The 25,219-nt window shown below is 50.3% G+C and overlaps 1 protein-coding gene across 1 annotated transcript in view; it reads right to left on the reverse strand.

Annotated features, from left to right (window-relative positions):
* The window catches only part of TMEM132C (transmembrane protein 132C), a 319,945-nt gene that overhangs the window by 164,520 nt on the left and 130,206 nt on the right, over nt 1–25,219 (reverse strand). The window lies entirely within an intron of this gene.

The raw sequence follows: 25,219 nt of genomic DNA on the forward strand, positions 1-25,219 counted from the left end.
TTTTCCCCCAACACTAAGTGGACCTCACAGCCACTGTCAATATCAGAGAAGACAGGAGGTTTTTCCGATGGGACTTTATGATGTAGACAGAAAATGCTCTGCTTCCACGCTGGAGGCAGCTTCAAGCCCCACAAGAAACGTTCTTTTCTTCATCCTTTCTGTCTTGGGAAAGTCTCCCAGCATCATGAAGCCTGTCTGTGGCCTGGTGTGCGTTCCGCCTTGTACGAATGTGGAGATGTGAGGATACCTCCCCGACGGCTCGCTTTCTCTCTGGGCCGCCACGTGCGCTCTGCAATCCCTTCCAAAAACTGCAAGAAGTGATACCCGGCCCCCAGAAATGCTGAATCCGTATCTTGTGGGCACAGACAACACACTTTGCTGTTCAGTTCCAAGTAGATTAATCAACCGAGAGCCTTTTCTGGGGGCCCTCTGCTGGTCACAGGTATCTCAGAGAAGAATGCCGGGCTTAGCAGAGACCAGCTCAAAAGGTGAGTCTGCCCTTCGCTGCCTGCCAAGAGGGAGGCGGGCGCTCCGTTGCTACCTCGCATCCTGTGGTCTAGACGGGTGGGTTGACTTATCTCCTGGATAAAGTTGAAGAGCAAAAGTCACCGGGGGAGGGGGTGTGTGCAGATGTTTCTGCAGGCTCCTGAGTCACCTGAATGGTGTAGACGGGAGCAGGAAAGGGAGACACCTGCCTCCCAGGTGGATGTCAACATGGTCGCTGGCCAGTGCTGGGACCCTGGGCAGGCGGTAGGACCCACCCCATCTGGAAACACAGGAGGGCCTCAGTGAGGTGCACGTGCACGCCTGTGTCTGCCCTCCCTCTGCATTTGCTCTGCACTTAGTAATTGCTCAGCAGACGCTAGTTTCAAAATAAATAGTGGAAAGAGACACAAACACGTAAATGAATAAAAACACAGGATTCGACCCTTTTCCTCTGCATTTTGTGACCTGCTGGATAAAACAGTCTTTGGTATGATCATAAGCCTGAGTAATTTTTTTTATGGAGATATGCTCCATCTATCATAGATCTCACCATTTTAAAGCGTATTCGGTGTGCATGAATATGTTCACAGACTTGTGCAATCATCACCACCATCTCATTCCAGAACATTCTCATCACCCCAAAAGGTAACCTCAGTCCCATCAGCGGGCCCTCCCCCCGCCTTTTCCAGCACCAGCACCCACTCGTCGACTTTCTGTGGATTTGACTGTTCTAGACGTTTTGTATAATGGGATTATGTACAAATGGGGATGGAAACCAATTCAGCATGTGGCCTTTGGTGTGGAAGAAGCCTGAGCTATTCTTATTAGGAAAAAGAAAAAGAGAGAGCAGGTAAACTTGCCGGATGCCCAAGGAACTCTGTGTGGGGTGGGAGGGGAATGTTGGGATTTACCACCGGCCCCTTGTCTTCTGGCTGTTACCTGCTCCCTCCACCTGCCGGCATCCTGCAAAGGGCCACATTGCACTGAAACCCTGCCATATGCTCTCCCCTCCCGCTCTGCAGATACGCTGCCCACCGGCCTCGCCCAGCCCCTTCCGCGGCCTCACCCCTGCTCTCCTGTGCTCTGATGGGAGTGTGCTGCCCAGAGCACAGACCTTCGCCCGCCGTCGAGAATGTCTGACGATTGCTCACTCCCAGAAACCCCGAGGCACAGGTGATCCCCATCACTTTACTCCGAGCGGCTGTTTTTAAGAAAGGGGCAGATTATTTCAGAGATGTACTATTTTGCACCAATGTGTGCAGCTTTTGCCATCATGCAGTTTTCAACAGACCTCTGTTCAGAGGAGAGACCGAGTCGTGATTCCAGAATTCATAGCAAGCACGAGGGATTGCACAGAGGGTCCCAGACAGGCTATATTGTAATTTCCTCTCCCGAGATGTCAGGATTTTCCCCACTTCAGTGAGCATTCTCATTGGGCATTCTAATTACTATGATGCATATCAAAATATTACCTCTGTTGCCACTGTAATCTTACTTAAGAAAATGTGTTTGAACTTAAGAAGTGTTGTTCTGCTCCTTTGCTGCGAAATAAATGGGTCTGTTGGAGGTGTGCTCTCTGGCAGTTGGTGGAACGATTCGGCGGACCAAGGACATCCTCAGTGTGATGCTTTTCTGCAGGGTCATGGTGTGTGCCAAAGGCAGCCAGGCTTTTGAGCGACAACTGAGAGAATTGGAGGCATACCTAGGAACAGGGACCACCAGCAAATTGGGGACCCAGAATCCATGTCAATTCCCTCCTAAAGACTGATTAGTCTAGTGGTTCTCAAAGCGGGGTCCCTGGAGCATCAGCATCACCTGGGAAGGTCATAAAAATGCAAATTCTCAGGTCCCACCCTAGACTTGCCACATCAGACACTCTGGAGCAGGACCTCGTAACCCAAGTTTTAACCTTGAGTGGGTTAAGCCCTTCAGGAGATGCTGATCCCCGGCCAAGTTTAAAAACCCTTGCTCTACAGTTTTATAGCAGAATGATCCATCAATGCAAAGAACTGTGGAAGGATCAGAGACGTCTGTCAAGTAGGTTGTTATCAATAGCATTATAGATTTTTCAGAATGGCATGGTGTGTGGTGGGTTGACTGGTGGCCCCCAAAGTTATGTCCACCTCCCGGAAGCTGTGTAGTTGACTTTATTTGGAAGAAGGGTCTTTGCAGATGTAATTACGTTAAGGATCCCAGGATGAGATCATCCTGGCTTGTCCAGATGAGCCCTATATCCATCAGCAATTGTCCTTCAAGAGACACATGGAGGAGAGACAAGGGGAGGCTGGGAACGCCATGTGACAGGGCGGAGGGTCAGAGGGAAGCAACCAGAAGCCAAGGAAAACCTGGAACTGCCAGAAGCTGCCAGAGGCAAAGAACAGGTTTTCCTGATGCACCAACTTTGCCAAGAGCTTGATTTCAGGCGTTTAGCCCCCAGAACTGTGGGAGAACACATTTCTGTTGTTTGAAGCTACACGGTTAGGGTCATTTGTTACTGCAGCTCTCAGGAGCTAATAGCTGGCCTGACCTTGTGCAGAACAGAGGGTCCCAGCCACATGACCCTCAGGAACAGCTACGCCATGAGGCGCCATTGCAGAGCGAAAGGATGTAGGGTAAGAAAAACTGTTTTCCAGGTCATGTATTGAAGGGAGTTTTGCATACCTGCTCCTAGATGAATCAAGGCAGTTATAGATGCAGTGTCTGTGCCCACCCCCAATGCATATGGTGAAACCTGACCCCAATGTGCTGATTGCATTTGAGGGGGGCCTTTGGGAGGTGATGAGGTCTGGAGGGTGGAGCCCCCGAGCATGGGATTAGCGCCCTTATGAAGGAGTCCCCAGAGAGCTTTCTGCCCTTCCTACACGTGAGGACACAGAGAAGAACCCGGACACGGGGCTCACCAGACATTGAATCTGTGGGCTCCTTGATCTTGGACTTCAAGCCTCCAGCGCTGTGAGAAATTAACGTCCATTGTTTAAGCCCCCATCTATGGTATTCCATTCTAGCAGCGCAAACGGACTGAAACAAGGGTCAAAGCTGACCCTTCGATGCTTGTGGCCCTCTGCCCCTGTTCAGTTCAGCATCCACGTGTCAATCATATATGGACGTCATCCATGCTGAAAAGTCACAGCACGGCCGTGGCACCAGGCATTAACACAGGGAGTATGCTCTAGCGGGACCTGCCTTGACATCATCAAAGCTCCCATTGGCAGCTACTCTGCACCTGCGTTCTCCCAGGCACGTCGGAAGAGCTCTCAATGGTGGCCCTTCCCAAGCCTTGTGACATGAACACTTATTTGATAGAAGGTAGGAAACTTCAACCTGCAGTCCCCCGCAGAGTCCCCTTCCTACTGGCCTGTTAGGCTCTGGAGAGTCCAGGAACAGAGATCCCTGGTTCCCTTTGGCTAACCTACTATTTCCCAAACTTGGGAGGCTGCAGGACCTTTCTTCCCAAGAATGCCGGCATCCCACAAAGCACAAGTATTACCTACAACACAGACAGGGCTAGGTGGGCAGACAGGACTGCTCACTCGTGGTCACCTGAGCAGGTGCATGGGGCCGCCCACAGGCTTTTCATCGTGTATTCTCCCCCAGAGCCAAATTCCGACCTCCACACCAGTGTCGTGCATCAGCCCGGAAGCTCGTTAGAAACCCAGAGTCCTGTGCTCCTCCCAGACGGTCCACCTCAAGGGGCCCTGGACACACCAGCACCTCCCTAGGGGACACGTGTGCAAATCTCTTAGGAAATGCCCGGGCTGGTGGAGGTTGGCTATTCATTGGTGTTACCCCCAAAACCACCCCTAGCCTGTAACTATATGGAGTGTTTGATTTTCATGGCACTCAGGATTCTGCTTTCCACAACCAAGGAAACATTCCCAAAATTTCCTAATTCAGTGATGCCAGAAATTGGACTTCAAAGGGTCCTCCTTGATTTTAGCTTCTATTTAATTGATGTGGGCTGACAAACACGGGTGGAGTGCTTCCTCCCGCTCAGACACCATCTGAGCACTTTCCGATATCACTTCATTCCATCTTCAACACATCCCATCGGGGAAGCGTAAACATTCTCGTTTTACAGACGAGAGACTGATGCATGCGAAGGTCGAGAGTTAGCCCAAGGTCACACAGTCGGGAAGTGTGGGACTCGGGGCTGTGAGCTGGGCAGTGTCGCCCTGGGATCTGTGCACGCAAGCCCCATGTTAGGCAACGCCACGTCTCTCTTAAGACTCCCCTCACCTTTTAAATCTGTGTGCAAAAGATAACTTTCAAAATTCTTATCTTAGGTATTGATTTCTCTTTCTCATAGCTCTGCCCAGGGCAGGAGCAGAGCTTAGCACCCACTCCCATTTGTTCAGAAGACAAGAGATGCGGATTGAGACCAGGATCGGGATCAACCCTGCAAGCTATAACCGGGGGCAGTCTGCACTTCCAGATCCCCAAATTAATGCCCTAATATTTTGGCCAAAGGGACGGGACACAGGAATTAGAGCATGAAGGGAAACAGAGATCAGAATTTAAAGCAGGACTTCTCAACCGGGGGTCAATTTGCCCCCCACCCCGGGACGTTGCAATGTCTGGAGACATTTCTGGTTATCGCCACACTGTCAACTGGGGTTCGGGATGCTCCCAGCACTTAGTGGATGGAAGCCAGCCATCCTGCTAAGCACGTTGCAAGTCACAGGACGGTCTCCGCCACAGGGAAGCACACAGTTCAACACGTCAAGAAGTGCAGAAACTCCCCTTTAAAGACCACCTGCAACATAGTCTGTTGCAGAAAGAGGTAGGTGCAGAAAAGATGCAGTTGAAGGTAGAGATTGACAAGCCGTGGCCGGTGGGCCAAATCCAGCCTGCTGATGATTCTTGTAAATGAGGTTTTTCTTGGAATGTAGCACTCATTTGTTTACGCATTGTGTGTGGATGGCAGCCTCGTGACAGAGACCTTCTGGCCCACAAAGATAGAAGGATTTGACATTTGTCCCTTTAAGGAAAAGTCTGCCCACCAGATTTCAGGGGCCCATCAGAATTTGAACACATTGCCCTCGCATAGTCAATTCAATCTCGCGGAGTCTGTGGTTCCTCCGGAGACGCGCCCCACTAGGCGTGGCTCACGTGTCCACGGGCTCTTCGGTGTGTGGACCTTGCTAGTTTTAACAAGTGCATTATCCCCGTACACCCATCCCTTGCTGCCCTGCCTATTTTCCTTCCAAATTAGCAACTGTTGGAAAACCAGCCTGCCAAGACCGGGAGGGAACAGAGAAGCAGGTGATTAACGAGCCATTAGAAGATCCTTTTGCCAATGCCTGAGCTCAAGAACCAAAGAGAAATCAATTAAGCTTCGAAGAAACTGGTCCTGGGAATTACAGGGAGTTCAGACACAAAGCTTTTCTGCAGTCAGAGTTCACCGATTTGAAACGATCCGTCCTAACAGCCAGGACAGAGTGGTGAGTCAGCAAATCTCTCTCTCTCTCTCTCTCTCTCTCTCTCTCTCTCTGCCTTGGTGGGTGACCCTCCCTCATCGGTCATCGGCAAAAATGAAACAAGTGGCCAGCAGCCAATCTGGCATCCTGCCCACGCACACTACACGATGGCTTTTCAGAAGCTGGTCCACTCAGAACACGCAACTTCTCAGATCAGGGTTTGCAAACCGCAAGCCATTCTAGCTTTTGAAATCAGCTTAGCGGGTGTCACGCAGTCTTACATAAGCAGGGATGGGGAGCAGGTGGGAACGTATCAGTTTGTCACACAAAGCAAAACTAAATATTGTTTTGTGAAACTTTGTTTCCGATATGAATATGCACGTATATGCCTGTAAGCGCGAGCATGCGTGGGATGCATACATATGTGTGCGCATACGTGTACAGTTGCATTTGAAATACAAATATACATATTCACATCTGAGGTATATTTGTGTGCATACACAAAACCATAAAGACATACAGGAATATGTGTCATATGATTTGTTTTGAGTACTCACATGTGAATATGTGTTCTAAATCGCAATGTAAAGCATGTTTTTGTGTATAATAAAAAATGGCTGAGAAACCCTGCTTTAAAAGGTCCCTATATAATCTGGGAGGCTAGAGCTCTTTTATAAACGGTAGAAACTGCTGGGGCAGAATGAAGAAGTCAGACAGAAATATTTCCATGTCCTTGAGTTAGGACACCAGAGTCAGCAACTCCTTTGCTTCCCCTAAGAGTCTGATCTAGCTTCAATTAAGAGGGCGTGTTTGCCTACAAGGGACAAGTTTAAGTCTTTGTGTTTCTCAGACCAAAGAAAGCCAAGTATTAAAGAGCTAGAAAAAAACCCGGGGAAAATAACGTCTAACAATTTCCACACTTCGCCTTTTGAGTATTTTCATGATTTTTTTTAGAACCATAACTCACATTGTTATTTAATATTTTTGCTGATTTTTATGTTTTGTCCTAAGCAATAATATCTGTGCAACTATAGATTTTTATGTAACCGTTTTTTTCCTAATGCACCTACAGCCAAAAACATAATTTCGTCAATAAAAGTGTTTATGTGCCACCTAAGACTGGTGGTACACTTGCTAGGTTTTGGGCAGTCTTGACCTTGCCTGGCTCACCCCAACTATTCTCCCCTCTAACATGCAGAATAATCCTCTTAAAATGCAAATCTGATCCCTCCTGTGCTCAGTGCCTTCCCCATGCTCTTAGGAGAAGGTCCAAGTCCCCGCCCACCCTGCTCCTGCCTCGGTGGGGCCCCTCACAGGGCTTCAGGCGGTGCCTCTACCTGGCCCTCACCCTTGTCACCCCCAGGCTGGTCCTTCTGTCTGGACCACTCTCTCTCTGGACAGCGAACACCTCAAACCTCCTCAGCAAGCACGCACCTGCACAGGTGCCCCAAGTCCTGTTGACCATCAGCACTGACCAGTACCACATCTTTACCAGATGTGTCCCTGCCCTGCTCTGGCTCCCTGTGCGGCCAGACCCCCGCTTCCACCCGAGCCACACCTCTCACAGTTCCCTTTGCATACCGCACCACAGACGGTGCTCACGCACTGGGGGGCCCGGCAGACCCACGCCTCTGTCCTCCACTGTCCACGAGGAGCTGGTCCCTGCCCTCTCATCGCACGTTTGTGGAACGAATGACCCGACAGACAGATGGACAGAGAGGTGCCCGTGTGCACCCTGCGGATGGAGGAACAGCGGCTGCAGAATGCAGGGGCCTCAATGTCACAACCCACCACTGCGGCCCCTTATCCTGCTCTCTCGCACAGGCGAGCGCTGGGGAGGTCCCAGCTTCGTCTATCAGTAGGGCCGTGTCAGGGGCCCAAATCCGAACCTGACCCCTGCTGCTGAGAGGTTTGGAGGCCGGCTCCGAGCAGATCAGCTCCAGCTCACAGATATAGCCACAACATGGAAGGAAAGGAAAGGAAAACAAAACTTAGCTGAATTGGCTCACAATCATCTGCAACAATCAGCCTCTGATTAGCCACCTCGTTAAAATATAAACTAATTTAATTCAATCATTTAAGCAATAGCCCAAGCCAGCTCAGCCATTATCATCAGAAACTCCAGAATGTTCACTCTCGGCAAGACATGACAGTTTGGCGTTTTTATTAAGAATATGAATTTCCTGCTGGCGTGCAGAAGAAAATCTCCAGCAGCTGCCATCCGCCCATTGTTCCCGAAAAGCCAAGAGCATCTTTTTTAATTTCCTGAACAAAGTGATTCAGGAAGAAGCCACCCAAACATACCCGGAGTTTGAGATGAGAGTGAGTAAAAATAGTTCCTAAGGAGGATTTTCCTTCCAAGTGAGCAGTGGGTCTGATGTTGGTAACCCACATGCTGCGAAGCCCCAGGTGCCTGGAGGCCTCAGAGGGCCGCGGGGACAGGGGACAACTCGACCGACCTATCCGGCTCACGCACACGGACCTCGGAGTCTCTGTACGACTTGGTGTCCTTCCCCTGCAACCCACCTCCTTCTTCACTGTGTTGAAACCCCATGCTTCCACGTGAATCAATACCTCCCCCAGCTCTTCCGGAGCTTTCTGTCGCACCACACACAGCGGGGGGCCAGAACCCCCCAACCCGAGTGCCCACAGGTAACACAGCCAGGTGCCACTGTCCGGCGGGGCGGGGAGGAAATCAGGTCCTGGAGGGGGGATCCAGCTCCCCACCCCCACCGGCTCCGGGAGACCCCCGGTGGACGCACATTCTGCATCTCCACACGTATACAGAACCCCGAAGTTTCAAATGAAAAGGTCAAATGTTGGCAACTAGATTAGTAAAGCAGAGACTTTCGATAAACTCAACCAAACATGTCTGCAGATTAAACGGAGCCAAGGCTCCCGTCTTCCCTCGCTCCGCCGTAGGAGCTTGCTTCCACGATGATGCGGTCCAAGGGCCACGTGGACCCTCGCAGAGGGAAGCCACCTTGTCTCCTCTGTTTGTCTGATGGTCTCTTCGCACATGATCCGTTATTCTCCATTTGATCCGAGGAGTCTCTGCCTCCTTTCTGGACTCTTTTCCCACCAGGAACCCCACGGCCCTATCCTGCCCTGTCTTTATTTTAAATGTGGTATTTCATTCACTATGGGTTTATTTTGTATTGCTTTTGGTTTTTAAAAATATTGCATGAAAACGTTACCTTTATTATTGAGATTTTTGGAGGCCCTTAAGTTTGGGGCCTGGCCCTGCTCCTCAGATGGGCACCCCCTTCTCCGTGACAGTCTCTTGTCCGTGGACACGTCTGAACTCAGCTTCTCAGAGCCTCGCTGAGTAGGAGCCGGCAGCCGGCTGGCAGACACACTGCATCCTCCGCCCCACTGGCTGACAGACACGTCCGTGGGTTCTGGTGGGTTTTGCGCCTTGACCAAGGGCATGATCCATGGGGCCAGGGGAGGTAGTTTTGGCTGGAGGCACCTTTCCAACCCTCACACCAAACCAGAGTGGACTCGTCCTCCACCGGTCACGAGGGCAGCCCTGCGTCCGGGCATGATCGCCCAGGAAGCCCCCAGCAGTCGTCGACTCCGGGCCCTTGGAGGACAGAGGCTATGCGGGAGTCAGGCTGACAGCCCTCGGCATCCAGCAGCGCGGCTCGCGTGTCGCGTCCTCCCTCGGCGTCCAGCAGCGCAGCTCGCGTGTCGCGTCCTCCCTCAGCGTCCAGCAGCGCGGCTCGCGTGTCGAGTCTTCCCTCGGCGTCCAGCAGCGCGGCTCGTGTGTCGAGTCCTTGCAGCATGTGTCGTGTGGAAAGTCAGTGGAGAGTGATCAGGATGGTGGACAGTACACAGGTGTGGGGTCTCACTGCTGGGGGCTCTAAGGAGGTGCCTGGATGGGGGACGGGGAGTGCACCGGCACTGCATAGGCATGGTCAGCCTTGGTGGCTCAGGACTGTGAAGGGGGACAGAAGCAGCCTGGGGAGGCGGGCCTGGAAGGTCCCCATGCACCTGTCTTCCTCCTCGCTCTGTCTCCCTCCTCCTTCTTCCCCTCCCTCCCTCCTCTGCTGCACTGGAGTCTCAGAAAGGACACAACTCGGCTACCTCCTCACCTGCACCTGCACCCTCCTTGCCCCTGCCCCCCAAACGCCACCTCACTCCCAGATGCCCTGAGAGAGACCGTGAAGGGTCTGGTCTGGTGGGCTGCACTCTGAGGGGGAGGGGGCCTCTCGCTGTGCACGCAGGTGCCCCAGTGGGCCGTGGGCAGGGCCGAGCTCGGGGCATGCAGGAGAGACAGCTATGCTCAAGGCCAACCTTGCTGCACTCAGGCCTGAAGAGGACCCCCCCACCCCGTGGAGCAACGGTCCAGGGCGTGGGCTCCTGCGCGCATGAGTGGCACTCTCCGGGGCTAGCAGGGAGGGGGCTGAGGAGTCGTGACAAAATGGAAACGGGGAAGGCATCGACAGGATCGACCCCCAGGGAGTAGGAGGTGTCTGGGCAGCCGTGTACAGCCGGCTTTGTGGGCAGATAACGGAGTACTGTTCGGGGCCCTTTCCTTGCCTGTTGACCGCCTCCATCAGCCAGGGGGATGCCAGCAGTGGGAATGAGCGGTGGGTCCACCGAGGTGGCCGAACACCACACGGGTGCGCTTACCGCTCACGTCACAGTCCCAGGCAGGCTGGGGGCTGGCAGGGGCCGTTTCTTGCACGAGGTCATTCAGAGACCCAGGCCTCTGCGAACCGGGAGCACGCCCACCCCCCAGAGCCTCAGGGCCCCTGTGTCCCGCTGGTGGGTCAGGGGAGAGAGAGTGGGGACACACACGGCCTGAAGCTGGGGACGATGCGTGCCCCTTCCATGCCCTCCCACTGCCCGGGCGGCCCTTCTGGGGACAGTGTCCTCCCAAGGAAAGGGAAGCTTGGCTTCTTGGAAAGCCTCCCTGTGCCGTCATTATAGAAGCTGAGAGGATGGGGTACGGACTTCTGCTTCTGCGGCCGGCGGACAAGGCCACGCGACACAGCTGGGGTTGGTCACCCGTAGCTGCAAGTGTCCGGAACATCTCCAGGCTAGCTTCTGATCAGAGGGGACATCACGGCTGACGCTGGCAAGCCTCCCCGTCCTGCCTGAGATCAGCCTGGTTCCTGGAGCAGCTGTCTGACGGCACCGCATACACACCGACCCGCAGCCTTGACGCGAGGGGCCACGCAGTGCGGGGTCTCCACGCTTATGTGGTGCTTATGAGAAAAACATCCCCCCACCTGCGGAAACTGCTCTCGTTTGGGCAGTTCGGTGTTTGTGGCCGAAAGCCTTCCCGATGGACACATCCAAGCCAGGAGAGCCGGTCCCCGCCCCCCCCCACCAGGACGAATACCACCAGACCCTAAACAAGTTTACAAACCACTGCTTCCTTCGGCTGATGCACACGTCAGAGGCCCTGTGGCACATCCGTGCACAACTATGCCTTCAGGAACTTGTCTAAGCTCCTAGATGAAATCAAGGGAAAAAAACAAAATGAGAAGAAATAGAAGGGCTTGGGGTCAGGCTTTCCTTCAGCAGGAGCGCTCCACAGCATGGCCAGGCCCCGTCACGTTTCTAATTCCATGAAAAGCTCTGCTCTTACATGTCACCGTCCCAACGGTTCTGGGGAAACCAGGAGAAATGCACAAAAGCCACAGGGGAAAACAACAGATAATCAAACAGGGAGGTCAACAGTGCAATTCTTCCTCCAGGGGTCACTCAGTTGTCTCCCTCGTAAGTTGTCCCTTTCCCCTTCCTCAGATCTGCTGGGGTCCCACCATGATCTGCTCTGCATCCCACCTTTTAAATTCCTCCTGCCCCAAACGAGGGATGATTTATGATGCTGACACATGTCGCCCAGTTCTGGGATTCTGCAATACCGAGAATTCTCAGCGGCCCCCATCATCTCAGATGCTCCATGACTCTGAAACCACTCACCTGCCCAGCCCACCTAGGGGCTGCGCAGGAAGATGGACAGGAGGCAGCCCCCGCCCGTCAGACATCACACGGCGGGTAGACTCACAGACCCACAGGGAGGACACCGTACAGTCACGGGCTGAATTCCTGGGGGTCCCATCGAGAGGGCAGCCCACAGGGGGTGGAAAGCCTTTGGAGAGTCTGCGGCAAAGCCGGTGACACGTTCTGATTCATGCTACTGCGTGGATACTACCTTATGGACTGGAACTGGAGCCACGGGAATAAAAGGGGAGCGATCCAGCCTGACGCATGGACTTGGGGTGCAGGCACCTGGGTGGAGACCAGTGCATTTACTCCATCAGCGGAACAGAGATGGAGAATGTGGCAAGTACTGCTGCAGAGTTTACTCTTCTGGGGTGGGGGTGGCAGTGGGAGCCTGTGGGCAATGGGCTAAGGGGTCTGCTTCGTCTGGGTGGTTTGAGATCAACAGAACAGTAGATACCCAAATGGAAACATCAAAGGTGAGCCTGGATTTACAAGCTCAGGAATGCCCTCCGCACAACGGACACAATACATACTCCCCACTGGGTCCTGCCCGCCTTTTCAGTCTTCTTTGCACACCCCAGCCACAGTTATCTTTCTGTGTGTGGAATATGCCAAGCTGTTCCTACCCCAGGCCCTTTGCTCTGGTTGTTCTCACCAGATGATGCACCCTCCCCACTGGTCTTCCCATAGCTGGATCTCTCCTGTTATCCACATGCGGCTGGAAAGGTCATCTGCTCAGGAAGATGGTTGTCCCTGACAACCTGATCGAAAACAACCCCGCTCACCATCCTGCTTTCTTTTCTTCAAAACACTGACTGGTATCTGAAATTGTCATGTCTGCATTTACCTATTTCTTGTACCTGTCCCCCTCCTGGAATGTAAGCTCCAGGGAGACAGGGTTCACAGATGGGCTATCAGAGCATCTAAAACACAGTAGGTGCTCAATAAATCTATGTTGAATAACAGAAAGGCTCACGTAATTATCACAGACACTTTTCTGTATTTAATTCTGCTCTTGTCAACACAGAAGCAAAGGGGAAACAATTTATTCCCAGGGCTCCAAGGAGATTAGACTGCAGAGCGGAGAAGTCTCCCACTGTCTGCTGAGCGCACAAGCTGGAGCCAGATGCTCACACCCAGGCTGGGATTGTCCTTTAATGGTGCACTTGAGAGGCAGCAGAATCTTCCCAGGTACAGAGAGAAGTGTCATCCAAACAGCACAGAACTCTCTAACTCAGAAGCCTTTCTATGAGTGGGTCATAGGCCAGGAACTATCCCTGGAGAATGGAGCTCAGAAATATGAGCCTTGGGAAGGGAACCAAGCAAAAGTGGAGCTCCCTTTGGAGGCTTGAGTGGGGGGAAAGTGTCCATCACCTTTGAATTAATTACAAAAAAGAGTTTCCTCTGGGGAGACATGGGCTCCTGGCTTGGGGAGCATTTCAGTCCGCATCATCCCTTCAGTGGAGCCTACTTGAGCAGTGAACAACCTGTGCAACTGTGCACAGCAGGCCTGGGGAGCGAGGAGGGAGCTCCCTGAAATGAGAGGCAGTGAAAACTCTGCTTTGATTTTTTTGGGGTCTCAATTAACAGTATTCAAGCCAAATCATTTCTCAGGTCTTCCTTCCTTCCTTCCTTCCTCCCTCCCTCCCTCCCTCCCTTCTTTTCTTCCTTCTTTCTTTCTTTCTTTCTTCTGAGAGGAAGTGACCTATATAGAGTTCTTAAATAACTCAAAGTATTTTACAACGGGGCATGCGCTCACTGATCAATTGTCTATAGCTCCTGACACTCCTCTTTATTAACCAGCTCTTCCCAGTGCGCACCCTTAGCTCCCTGCCTGGTCTCCTGTGGCTCTTGCATGAAGAGAATCAGAACATGGCGGGAAGGAGTTTAGAATGCCAATTGCCTCTTTTCCCCTTCTAATTAACAGCTGCCAGGAGCAAACTTTTTGAGGTAAAACTTTCATACAGAGAAGATAAATGGATTTTTAATTTGGGTCACAGACAAGGTTACCTATAGAACTATGTTATTGTTATTTCTTTCAAATGTGCCTTCATTAATTTATTAAAAAAATAGTACAAAGAAATCAGAGACATTTGATGAACATACTTCCTCTCCCCAGCTACTCATTATCCAATTAAGTAATCGATGGCAGGCTGAGCCATCGTAAACCCAGGGGCTGCCCCTGGCCTGCTTCCCTCTCGCTTTGGTAAGGTCTCCATCAACCCAATGAGATGCTAGGCTGTGAAAAACTCTGGTTGCAAGAGCCCAAGACCCGCTGAAGACCCAGAGCCGAGTTCAGGTAGTTAAGGGACAAAGATGTCCATGACCTTCCCTCGCAGACTATGAGCCAAATGAAAACAGCTCCTTCCTGGAGACTAGCTTCGGTTGACCGACATCTGCTGTGTTGGCTTGGTCAACATCCACTCTGTCTTTTTCTGATGATGCCTTTATTTTCTTTCAGTGGCCATTACTGCTCAGTGTGGCTTAGCTGGGACTGACCCACCCTATTGTCCTGGGGATGGGCACGATGGTCAAGCCAGACCAAGACGATTCACAATGACTGCATCAGACACAGCCTTGTGACCCAATCTGGGCCACTGAGAACCAGCCCCAGGACTCTGGCTGGAACGACTGGACTTGCCAAGCTGAAAGGAAATAGGCCTGGGTGTGCTGGCATCCACCTGGGTACCATGCGCACACGGGAAGCCCGGGAATGAAGCCAGGAGGGCAGGGTGAGAGCTGAACACAAAGGAAGTCCTGTACCAATGACACGGTTGTTGGCCTTGATCCAGCCATGCCTGAAGCAAGTTTGCTCTATCCTTGTACTTTTCCATTACGTGAACCCCTATTTCCCATTCTTCCCTTTTCCTTAAGCCAAAGCTTGATTTTGAGCTTCTGCCACCACAACTAAAATGGTCCTGACTGTTTATTAAACCCAGAGCAGATATCTTCTCAGAAATCCAAATTTGTGAACTACTGATGTGGGTCCTGATCGCTTCCCAGTCTGCCCTCTCTGAGCTCCAGGCCTTCTTTTTAACCCTCCCTGGGTAATACCCAGAGATGCCCAAAGCCCCTCAGATTCCAGTAAATTTAAAAGATAATTTTCCCCCTTCCCCTCAAAACTTGGGCCTCCACCTGTTCTTCATTTCAATCAATGACACCACTATCATCCAGGCTGGAGACGTGGGGTCTTCCTCTGTCCTGCCACCCTTTTTGACCCCAACAGCCTACCACCACCTTCTTTTTTTTTTTAAGATTTTATTTATTTATTCATGAAAGAGAGAGAGAGAGAGAGAGAGGCAGAGGGAGAAGCAGGCTCCCAAGGAGCAGGGAGCCCGATGCGGGACTCGATCCCAGGACCCTGGGGTCATGACCTGAGCCGAAGGCAGACCTTTAACCGTCTGAGCCACGCAGGTGCCCTGCCACCACCTTCTAACGACCAACATCACAATCCTGGGAAGCCCATCGCCTAACCCTCCCACAGGCAGTCCCTCCTGCCTCCCCCCACTGCACTGGCCCCAGCTGCCCAGCTGGCCTCGCCGTCCCAACCCACACCTCCCGTCCCTCTACAGAGCCGCCAGTACGACTTCCCCGAAATGCAGTTTTAATCACATGACGCTCCCCTGGGCTCCGCAGTTGGATGTAGCCACGAGTCTAAGCCGTAGCCATGGGATGTTAGAAAAAGTGATGATGTACGACTTTTAGACGATGCTCTTAAATCATCCTTGTGGAGGTGCCTCCCTGGACCAGCCTGCACCGTGGGTATCTCTTCCTCCCTGCCCATCCCTGTTGGCCATCCCCAGAGGGGTCTCTTTACACCGTGGAAATGGGCAAAAGCCACAAACGAACCCCTCCCAGCCCCGTGCGGGATCCGGCTGTCCTGAGTTTACCAGGAGGCCACTGCGTTAACACCAAGGGCAATTCCTTCCCCTCTCTCCTCCTTTCCACAGGTTGGAGTCAGTGAGTGGTGCTGCGCCATCTGCCCAATGGGGACATCACTCAAAGATGGAGAGCAAGCAGCGAGCAGGAGCCTGTGTCCCCAACACAGTGACATGAACATGCACCCTACACTGCTGATTCCCTGATGTTATGTGAGAAAGAAACTAAGTAAGAAAATAAATGGATACACTGTTCCGTATTTTGTTACATATGGTAGGTAGGAGTGTACAAAGGCATAACCACTTTGGAAAATTAACGGTGTCTTTTTTTTTAAGATTTTATTTATTTGTCAGAGAGAGAGAGACAGAGCGTGTACACAAGCAGGGGGAACAGAGGCAGAGGGAGAAGCAGAGTCCCCACTGAGCAGGGAGCCCGATGCGGGGCTTGATCCCAGGACCTGAGACCATGACCCAAGCTGAAGGCAGACAGACACAACCGAGCCACCCAGGCGCCCCTGGAAAACTAACAGGGTCTTAAACAGGGAAATATACCCTTACCTGTGACCCAGCAACTTCCTTTCAAGCAAATGAGAGCATATATCCACGCAAAAACCCGTATGCAAATATTCACAGCAGCTTTGTGCATAAGAGCCCACACCAGAAATAAGTGGCTGGATGGATGAGTTTAGTGCATCCGTAGACGGGACCCCGTCAGCAGTAAAAGGGAATGAGGACTGACACGTGTAGCAACATGCATGAATCTCAAGGGGAAAAAAAAAAAGGCTGAGTGAAAGAAGCCGGAGGAAAGCGTGTATTACTTGTAAATCCATTTACATGAAGTGAAAGAGCAGGTGATCCTAATCTAGGGTTTTAGGAACCAGAACATGGTTGCTTCAGTGCAGGAGGATGCTGGCTGCCCAGGAAGGTCAAGGACGGGACTTCAGGGATGAGGAAATAGTGCAGTGTTTTCACAGGGGTGTGGGTTCCAAGGGTACATGCATCTGTCCAAAGAAATCAAACCATGTAATTAAGATTGGCCCATTTGAATGTATGCAAAAATCATGTCAATAAAAACACAGACAAAAATAGGAAACATACAAAGAATCAAAATGCGGGTGGGTTTCATAAAGAAAGAAAGATGGGGGTCGGAAAAAAGGGTAATATTTCCATGCACATCAAATCAGTATCTGGAGACTGCCTTGGGCCTCAAACGTGTGGTCTCTGGGTGCTGCTGCCGAGTTCCAAGTTCTGCACGCTAAGGGCTCGGTCCCTGCACACGCACATGCAGCTTGTTCTCCCGGTGCATGGCCACGGGCGACCATCGGAGCCCTCTCCGCCCTGTGCTGAGCCCCAGCCTCAGCACCCCGATCCGCACATCACTGCAGCCCTTCACGAGACCAGAACTGACATATTTCCCATCCTGGATGAGAAACGTGAGCTCACAGAGTCCATCTCACCTGTCCTTTTTACCAACACCAGGCACGATGCAACCTGCCAGCTTTATTGATCCTGCGAAGGAGCATCCTCAAGCTGTCCTGGGGCCTGGCCGGACCCCTGCCCCATCGACCACAGGCCAGCATCTGCGTCACTCCCAGACCCTGCATGTCTTGTCTTTGTTTCTTTGACTTTTATCACCCGGGGCTGGGTGTGCACGACCTGCCATGTATAAGCGCTGATAAAATGCAGGTTGTGTTTACTCATTACCCACAGAACAAGGTCTTCTGATTCTACTTCGCTGATTAAAATGACAAGACAGTGGAAAATCTGCTCCTCTTGGCAACGTAATTAAGTGGCTGATTCACTAGCAAGTTCACGTATCTCAGTGTGAGAAAGTTACTTTCTCTCACAATAAATGACGAGTGTCCCATCTTTCCTACTTATGGCTTCCCTGTCATTCTGCGGGACCAGAATGTCACCTCTATGGGTGAGACACACATACTCCATCCTTGAACCCAAACCGAGGGGCTGAACCACACGGCACGCAGGTGGCTCGCGGGTTTTCATGTCTCTTCTTTCTGAAATCGGGCACCACCATTCGGAGAGAGAGCCTGGCTGTCATCACTGTAGACCCACTTAACTGGATTTGACAGCCGTGATTTATTTACTGAGCAGCATTTCCCTTCAAGCCATACTCACACCTAAGACTCATCTGCAGCTTACTCAGAGTACCAAAAACTCAGGGTTTTCCTCACAGTCTGTGGTCACAGGAGAAGAGAGGGAGGGAAGCAAGCATACCACAAAGGACGCTTAAGGAAAAAAAAAAAAAAAAGAACCCCGCTACCTGGCCTCAGTGTCTACCTTCCACGGTTATCCCGTTATCCGTTTTGCAGGTACGAGGGGGGGGAAATGAGCTTCCACTGCCCCCGCTCTACCTCTGTGAGCAGGCAAGTCACCCCACCCGCTAACTTCAAAGGGCACAGGATCAGCTGCCTTCCTCCGAGGGGCTGGAGACCCCTCTCCACTTGCATCCTAAGGACCCAGCAAGGGCACAGGACATCAGCTCTCGGGCACGTGCCAGAAACCAGGAGACATTAGAACATGTTTGCACACAGACCTCCTTCTGAATATATCTGCACATTGCTGGTTTCTCATTCTGGTTAGGGGTTGAGGTTGCCCAAGGGGAGGAGGGCCGATGAGAGAAACAGTGTCCCAAATCATTCGGGCCATGTTTTCCCAGGGGCAAGCCTGAGTGCCCATCCCCCCACCGCCAACCCCGCTCTCTCCAACCACTTCTATGCAGTCAGACCGAGATGCCCCCAGAGCAGGTGTGAACTCTGAGACCGGGCTCTGAACCTGCGCCAGCCTAGGGCTTGGCGAACATCTTCTGTGAAGGACCAGAGAGGAAATACTTTAGCCCTCGAGTGCTGAGAGCCGTATTTGAGGTGTTATGTCAGTCCTCATCTAAGAAAGGAAACACACTTCCACCAAGGTGTCATTGACATTGTCAGGTTATACCTGCATCAGTTAGTGGGGCCCCAGGCAGGGCCCCGCGGGGGTCTCTGCTGATACTCAAGTCCTTCACTGCCGCATGGAAGCAGCCGAGGGTGATGCAGGCAGGAACGGGCAGGTCTGTACCCCAATAACACTTTATTTATGTTCTTGAGAAATACGAATGCTATGTAATTTTCATGCTTCGTGAAGTGTTATTCCTTGGATCTTTCGGTCATTAAAAATGTACAAACCATTCGTCGTTCCTGGGCTGTGTGCATATAGGTGTCAGGCTGGAGTGGGCCCTTGGGATGTCGGCTGTGGACCCCAAGAGGACGGAAACTCCAGCTGTGGGATTAGCCACTTTGACTTCAAGCCAGTGTCCCGGGGCTGCTGGACTGTTCTGTTGGGTTGGTTACGTGACCTTCGATGAAAGGTTACACGCGCACTGAGCTCAACCTGTTCCTGGCTCTTCCCCTGTGCTCAACCAGGGAGGCTGGGTGGAGGAGACACAGCTCCCAATAAACGAGAAAGGACGCTCGGAGCCTGCAGCAATGGCCCCCATCTCAGAAGGCGGGGGGGGGGTTGCACGTGGTCCCAGGGGAATGATGCTAAGGTGTGGAACCTGAGCAGGGCTCCTGGCTCTTCAACATCCACAGCTTCCTGGGGCCACCGGGGGGCACCTGTACTGTGGTGGGGTGGCCTCTTTCTCCCTGCGTCACTCCCGTGTGCCCCTGACCCCTCGTGAGTGGCAAGTACTAACAATGCTGCTTACCCGATAAAGCACCTCACCCAGGGAGGGGATGCCACCTTGAGTATCTCCTGGATGAGAAAATGGGTATATTGATACAGATCCTATTGTTAAGCACCTGTCTTTCAAGTATGGGAAACACACTGAGTACTAGGACTCAGTGAGGAGCCCCCACATGGGGTCTCTTGGCCACAGCCACACATGCCGTGCTGCTGATAAATGTGGGAAACTTTAGCATTTTTATTTAGCTTGTTTGTTCATTATTTAATTCAACCAGATGAATCATCCACTTTTTAAATGAATTCCACAAATGTCAAAAGGTGAAAGGATTCTGTGCATTCCATTTTATATTCATTTAGTACCACATTTAAAATAGAAAACAGTTTCCTCTTAATCACCTTGACCTAATTTTGATTTTCCACCCAGCAATAAATGTATAGTTCCCCGAAATATCATTTAACCCTGGGAAGAAATGCTTGAAAACCTATTACTGCATGTATCTGTAATGTTTTCCATCCTAAGAGCTCCAGGCTTCCTAAAAAGAATGTTGGAAGTATGCAAACGACCCTCAGGCATTTTCAATCATCAAAGCAAAGCAGGGAACGGGGGTGGGGGGGTGGGGGGGGGTGGAGATGGCAAGATGAACAGAGATGGAGGTAGAGGTGGGGAAAGAGGAAGAAGAAAAACAATTGGAAGGCACTCAGCAGGAAAGTAATAAAATGCATCTGGTACTTTCAAGCAGCAACCTTACTCTTACACAAAGTCACCAATTTTTTTTTTTTTTAAGATTTGTTTATTTATTTGAGAGAGAGAGAGAGAGACAGAGAGAGCATGAGCAGGAGGGGCAGCGAGAGAGGGAGAGAGAATCCCAAGCAGACTCCACGCTGAGTGCAGAGCCCGATATGGGGCTTGATCTCAAGATCCTGAGATCACGATCTGAGCCAAAACCAGGAATTGGATGCTTAACCGACTGAGCCACCAGGTGCCCCACAAAGTCACCAGATTTGATGGAGGTAGTGTGACAGTCCAAAATCCGGAAGCTGGGTCGCCAAGGCTGGGCAAAGACCAGAGCTGCGGTCTGCCAGGCACCTACTAGGATGCAGTTGAGCATTTTCTACCCTTCCTTGATGTCAGAAGAGTTAAATAGTCAAGTACGTTTGCCAAGGTGAGTGTGTGCACCCAACTCAAATTGGTTTTAACCAATCAAGGAATATATTACCTCAAAAGACAGGTAGCTCAGTGGTTTCAAGTTGGCTACTCCAGAGTAAGCTTAGTACATTATCAAGGACTCTGCCTCCTTCTTCTCTCCTACCTGCGACCTCCCTCGTTGGCTTTATCCTCAAGCTGCTACACAAATGGCCGCTGAATTCTAGGTGTCACATCAGAAATGACACTCAGAGAAGGAAAGGGAAGTTTCAACTGACACAAACTGGGACCCATGTTCTTCCCTGAATCAATTCATGGTGAAAGGAATGGATTTTCCATGGACCAACTTGAGAGTTTTAAGATATGGCCCCAAAATGTCCACAGTAGCCAAACTGTGGAAAGATCCCAGATGTCCATCGACAGGTGAATGGATAAAGAAGAGGTGGTCTATATGCACAATGGAATATCATGCAGCCATCAAAAGGAATGAGATCTTGCCATTTGCAACGACGTGGATGGACCTGGAGGGTGTTATGCTGAGTGAAATAAGTCAGTCAGAGAAAGACATGTATCATATGACCTCACTGATATGAGGAATTCTTAATCTCAGGAAACAAACTGAGGGTTGCTGGAGTGGTGGGGGGTGGGAGGGATGGGGTGGCTGGGTGATAGACATTGGGGAGGGTATGTGCTATGGTGAGTGCTGTGAATTGTGCAAGACTGTTGAATCACAGATCTGTACTTCTGAAACAAATAATGCAATATATGTTAAGAAAAAAAAGAAAGAAGAAGAAGATAGCAGGAGGGGAAGAATGAAGGGGGGAAATCGGAGGGGGAGATGAGCCATGAGAGACTACGGACTCTGAGAAACAAACTGAGGGGTTCTAGGGGGGAGGGGGTGGCGGGACGGGTTAAGCCTGGTGATGGGTATTAAAGAGGGCTCGTTCTGCGTGGAGCACTGAGTGTTATGCACAAGAATGAATCATGGAACACTACATCAAAAACTAATGATGTAATGTATGGGGATTAACAGAACATAATAATAAAAAAAATAAAGATATGGCTCCAAATTCCTTGATACTTCTTTTATCAAGAGGCAGGGTCTATGTGCCCTCCCCATAACTACAACCAATAGAGAATGGCAGAAAGGTTGCATGTGAATTCCAAGGCTAGGTCTGAAAAAGATCTCTTGGAATGCTTTCTTGGATGGAAGCCAGACATGAAGTCAGAAATCTGACAACCCTGAGGCCGCCATATTGGAGAGATCAGGGCTACGCTCCCAGCCGATAGCGTCATCTGACCCAGTGGAGGCCCCAGATCATTTCAGCCCCAACCAACATCTCTACAACCTCAGGAGAGACCCCAAGGAAGAACTGTCCTGAAAAGCCCTTGTCCCAACAAAATCATGAGCAAAACAAAACAGCTGTTTTAAGCTTCTTACATTTCAGGGTAATTTGTGATAATCAATCACATCAACTCTGGTGCTGGAGGAAGGATCAACATTCCCTGAGGCACATGGATAGGGTAAATATATAAACTTGAACTGAATCAGGAATCTCTCAGGATGGAGCAAATGGATGCTGGGTAGGCACCCAGCAGTAATTTCTACAACTTTGAAAAATTCAATGCATTAACCTCCCGTGAGTTAATTTGTGCGAAGCATTAACATAGTGCCTGGCATATAATAAAGACTTGATAAATGATAGTTATTTCTATTATTATTCTGTGTGCAAATGTACTTAAGCGTTTCTCATATACCTTCCCAAGGAGTTCTCAAGTAAAATTTGGTTATCTTGTCTACTTCCTTGTTGATCTAGACGGGAAAAAATGCACAGAGGCAAAGACAAATAGATCTTCCTTTCAAATAAAAAGGACCCCATAAGCTAAGTCTTTTTACTGAGTCTCTTCTTTCTCCTTCTCCACCTCCTGACTCATGGACTCCACGTATTCTCCCTTATATTTCCATAAAAGTCTCTCCCCAAACCAGCATTCTTATCAGACTCAAGTACTAAGGTGCTGGATCTTGCCATGCTGATCAGCCAATCTCTCTTGGTTTCCTTTAGATGGCCAAAGAGCCCGTTCTCCTGCCCTTCCTTCCTTCTTATCTGAACAGCTCCAAGCTCTGAGTGCTGCCTTCCTGCCCCCCTGCCGTCCGCCGCCATCCATGGTCTACTGAATGCTTCCTAAGTTGCTTGCTTCCAGCGTGCTTCTAATCCCAGCAGGTGGACCGTTGTAGACTTTTACCAAACGTGGCTGCCACCGGCATTCCATGTCCTTTTGTAATGCAGCTTTGCAACTCTTCCCATGGACTCACATCCCCTCTCCTTGATTCTGGGCTGGCCCAGTGACTTGCTCTGAACCTGGCAACTTCTGCATTTGTTCTCTCGAAGTCCTGAGCTCCCGCATGAAGAAGCTGAGCAAAGATGCTGGAGAGACCACGTGGCGGGAGAGACGCCAGAGGCTAAAAGAGGACGGGGAGAGAGAAGCCCCAGCTGGGAGACCAGACGGAGGGTGAGGCGGGGAGAGCCTGCAGCAGCCCAACCTGCAGCTGCTTGGGGAAGCCCAGCCTCTCCTGCACGAGCAGAGCTCAGCGCATGGGCTGAGCCCTGGTGGACCAGCCCAGGGAGCCGTGAGCAAACCTGGACTGTCGTGCAGGCCTGGGTTTTGGGGCGGCATACCGGGCAGCAACAGAACCCTTGGTCACACTACAATGATTAAAGAATCAATGATGTCTTGTCTTGCATTTCTCTCTCAGGCTTTTATGTTTGCACACATGGCATGACTTCAGCTCACGGGAACAGCCCCGCATAGACAGTGGTCACAAATGTTCTCATATCCATACGCTAAAACTTCTGTAAGTTACTTAATATTTTTTAAGAGATTTTATTTATTTATTTGAGAGAGAGAATGAGATAGAGAGAGAGAGAGCATGAGAGGGAAGAGGGTCAGAGGGAGAAGCAGATCCCCCGCTGAGCAGGGAGCCCGACGTGGGACTCGATCCCGGGACTCCAGGATCATGACCTGAGCCGAAGGCAGTCGCTTAACCAACTGAGCCACCCAGGCGCCCTACTTAACATTTTTCTTTACGACAACTTGCCTTATTTGCTAATCAATGTACTAGAAAAATGAAACTTTATATTACTATTATGAATGGAAAGCTTACATCACTTGACGAGAATGGGAGGGTATCTTAACACTGAAAATGCAACATGCTGACCCAAGGACCACCAGCCACGCACGAACCATACTCGGGAACACTGCCTTAAGTCCACTTGCGGAAACTGCCTGTTCTGTGTCGTTTCTTCCCTCTCTTTCTCAAATCATTTGTGGATAAAAGAAGTGTCGAGAATATGGTAAAAAAAAGCTTAATTTTTGTTTTAATTTTTTTCTTTGCACATAGCACCGTACTTTTAAGTTACTGTATTTTATGATCTGATAATTGCCTACCTGTAGGGCGGAAAGTTCCATTAGGACACTTTCTGTCCATTTTGCTCACTTTTCCTACCTCTACCAGGATGGAGAGACTGCACCTAGTAGGTGCTTACCACATAGGTACTGGCTGAAGGAATAAATGAATAAATTAACAATTTATGCCTCAAAGCCTGTAACTACCCCCACCAATCAAGAGTAAACTTGTTTGATTATAAAGACTCTCCTGGGAATTTTTTTTTCCCATAAATCAATACTGTTTGCCCAAATCCAAAGCGAAATGCTCACTTCCCTTCATATTTTAGTCGCTAACGCAATACATTTTTGATGGTGTATTTATTTTCTGCCAAGTAACAATGGGTCTGATGAAAAATGGGCAGGCGTGAACCTTGGAATGTGCGAGAAAGAATAATGCGTTGATTAATCAACCTCACAAAATGTGCAGCCCCTTCTCCTTCAAAGGGTGGCAGGCGGAGACACACACAAATGGGAAAGGATGAAGAGAATCAATTTTCTAGGAATCAGAAGGCCAAGGGGCCGGAGAGAGAAACCAAAGGCACATTTTTAGTCTTCGATGACTATTTCACTTCTTCTTGCACTTAGCACTCCCGAACAACACAGCATGGCCCTTTTGTCATTAACCATCTTGTCCCATCTTTCTCTGATGCTCAAGGATAGACAATGGAAGTATATAAACATAACTTTGTTTTTGTTTTTTTTTTTGGCATTTCGTTCTAAAAGGGGATAACACCTCAGTCACCCCCCCAAAAAAAAACAAAACAAAACCATGTTCTTAGCAAAAGTAAATGGCAAATGGCCACAAATCTCTGGTACTGATCTTTCAATGGGGCTTTCACTCTCCAACTAGAGAAACCACAAATGGAAAACTTCAGATCCATTTTTGTTTTCAATAAAAATCTTGTTTAACAGCATCATGAATATTCATGCTTTCGGCTTACTTCCAAATAAAAACAAAAGAAGCCAAATGAAACAAGAAAAAAAAAGTAGTTCACTCAGCTGCACAAAGGTTTGAAGGACAAGATTTTATGTTTTAAGACACGTGCATCTGTTAAAAAAAAAGAAGAAAAAGAAAAAAGAAACCTAGAATAATCAGAGCGCGAAAAGTGCCAGCATCCACATCAGCAGTTCTTAAGATTTCAGTTAATTCCTCACTGACTTTGCCATGTTTGCCTTATCGGAGGACCAATTACAGCATTGTTTAT

The sequence above is a fragment of the Zalophus californianus genome, chromosome 14 (assembly GCF_009762305.2).
Source record: "Zalophus californianus isolate mZalCal1 chromosome 14, mZalCal1.pri.v2, whole genome shotgun sequence".
NCBI lineage: Eukaryota > Metazoa > Chordata > Mammalia > Carnivora > Otariidae > Zalophus > Zalophus californianus.